The 2,814-nt window shown below is 40.9% G+C and overlaps 1 pseudogene across 1 annotated transcript; it reads right to left on the bottom strand.

Annotated features, from left to right (window-relative positions):
- Positions 1–724: 724 nt before the first annotated feature.
- Positions 725–1,772, bottom strand: LOC308074720 (5-hydroxytryptamine receptor 1E-like; annotated as a pseudogene). The gene has a single exon. The product of its transcript is annotated as a 5-hydroxytryptamine receptor 1E-like (transcript).
- Positions 1,773–2,814: the final 1,042 nt, after the last annotated feature.

The following is a 2,814-nucleotide window of genomic DNA, read 5'->3' as shown; positions in this document are numbered from 1 at the left end:
TCCTGTGTAGAGGATGCTGGAGTTGTCAGTCCAGTGTGTACTCCTCTGAACTTGTAGGTGTCCAGTCTGTCCACCAACTCCAATTCTCCCCATGGATCGTGATGGGAGATGGGGGCCTCTTCTTCCTCTGTTGGTAGTCCACCACCAGCTCCTTGGTTTTGCCTGTGTTGAGCTGAAATGGTTGCTGTAACTCCACTCTACAAAGCTCTCCACTAGGGCTATATACAGTACTCCTCCATTTTATTATCTGTGATGCAGCTGACAATGGACGTGTCATCGGAGAACTTCTGTCGGTGGCACCTTCGCAAATTGAATTGAAGTCAGAGATGTAGAGGGTAAACAGGAAGGGTGACAGCATGGTACCTTGGGGAGCACCAGTGTTGCTCACTAGTACACCCGCTAATAAACATGGTCATTCACCACTATACAGTATGTGTACAGTACATTGATGCTGTTTTTTTGCACATCTATCAAGTTATTTAAATTACTTGATAAAACACTTTACACTTTATTACTTATTACTACATGGGTACCCTGGTATTATATATTTTATTACCTTATATTATAATATTATAGAAATGTCTGCTACACTGACATTTCACTGCACATACATGCATGTTGCGAAATAAACCCCAAAACAACTCTTGAATCTTGAAATAAAAAGTAGTATTGGCAATCTGACATGTTCACATATATTTATAGGGCTTTTGATATGAGAATGTATTTATCCATTTGCGCTTTCGCAGCGGAGCAGTTGTCCAAATGCCTGCTTAAAGTCATCATTGAAGCTAGTATAGAGGATTGGATTGATGAGGGAGTTGGTGTATCCCAGCCAGGTGAGGATATTTAAGACACCTGACTTCTGAGAGAAACACTGCACCACCTTAAAGCCCACCAATAGTTCTCTGACAAAAAAAGGCAACCAGCAGAGAATGAAGGCACCTAGGATCAGTCCCAGGACGCCTGCAGCTCTCCTTTCTCTAGATGCACAGATCTGAATCCTCTCATTGACTTTCTGATTTACAATGTTGAGTTTGTTAAGTTCTGTGTCAAGCATTGAGAGCTCAGGTTGACGCATAGTGCCATTAAAACAGCACAGTAAATGACCTCTGGTTTTCTTATTTCCATCAGTGAGCCTGGAACTGTTCGTTTATAATACAACGTTCTCGCTGTGATGAAAATTCTACAGTACAGGCCAAGGATAAGAGCCAAGGGAAAGTAGAAAGCCCCAAAGGTTGAGTATATAGTGTAGAACACATGGTCATGCTTGATAAAACACTGGCCAGATACATTTTCACTGGCTTCACTAACATTATTACTGTCATTGTGATGCCTCCAGAACAGTGGAGGCATGGTGATGAGGGTGGAGATGGTCCACACACTGCAGTAATTATAATGAACACCCACTTTGACGTCCTCTTGTGTGCATACGCCAGCGCTTTGGTGATGGCCCAATACCGATCCAGGGCAATGGCACACAGGTGCAAAATAGAACAAGTGCAGCAGGTCATATCTATACTCAGCCAGGCTTCGCACAGAACAAAACTCAGGGGCCACTGATCCATGGCGATGTAGAGTATGCTGAGTGGCATCACTAAGATGGCCACCAGCAAATCAGTTACCGCCAGAGAGCAAATGAGATAGTTTGCTGGGAGGTGGAGTCTTTTGGTGGTCAGGATTACTAAGATGACCCCAGAATTTAGTAAAGTGGTAAGAAATGCGGTGATGCTGAGGAGTGAGAGTACAAAAAACATCCAAGTCCCTACCTCCATGTTAAGAGCTCTTTATCTGACTGCTTTTATGGTATCAACATTATGGTCACTTCTCCATCTAAACCTGGAAACCTGCGGGCCTAGTCTTGTAGAGTTGATTCACGCTCTCTTGTTCCAAAGTCCTTTGTCCTATTTGCAGCACCTATGACAAGAAATATTTCTTTTTTTCAATGCATAATGATAGCTTGCTTAAACATATGGTACAGATAACTGTAAATCATTTATGTAATCTAATTCAACATCAAGATGTTATAGTTCTTATATAGTCCATTCTTCGCTGAATAATTTGACACATGTGATAGATAATATTAAATCAAAAGCATTGCAAATCAAAATCTCATTTAATTTCTCTTCCCTATTGATAAGAACAGTCAGGGGCAGTCTCTCCACACGGTGGCATGAGAGATCTATGATTTAGGGGCAAGTCGGCTTATTTCATTGCCCATTGCCCATAGTTCAGTGGGTGTGTTCATGGCTGTGTGCTATTATAGAAACTGAATAAGTTAACATTAAAGGGTGTGATAGTATTTTTTTTTTACTGTGACCTGTCACCAAACTAAGGATGGGGGCGGGGTTGGACGAAGACTTGAGGACAGAGCATGGACAAAACAAATCTTATATAATTTTGTCATAGTAACTTTTCTTTCACCTTTTCTCAAGTACCTCAATTTATTTGTGTCTTGATTTCAGCGATCTAGCTAAATATAGCTAATTTGATTACTATAGTTATGGTATTTATGTGCATTAAATTATTCTTTGTACCAAATTTGAGATTGGCGATTGACGATTAGAAAATGAAGTGCTATTATACAGGTTCAGCCTCGAACCTCAAAACATTTAACCTCGAAGTTGTTCTGAGGGTGGTGATCTATGGTCTCACAGAGCATATCTCTCTCTCTCTCTCTCTCTCTTTCTCTGGTTGAATGTTAGGCGATGACAGCGCAATAAATGTGTTCACCACAGTGAGAATATATGAAATATTAGACCGTAAATAGTCCATGATACAGTATAAAACGCTAACTGTGAAATTGAAGGGCACCAT

This window comes from Gymnoscopelus braueri, assembly GCF_963280865.1.
Source record: "Gymnoscopelus braueri genome assembly, chromosome: 19".
NCBI classification, from domain to species: Eukaryota; Metazoa; Chordata; class Actinopteri; order Myctophiformes; family Myctophidae; genus Gymnoscopelus; species Gymnoscopelus braueri.
This window is presented reverse-complemented; position numbering and strand designations above follow the sequence as displayed.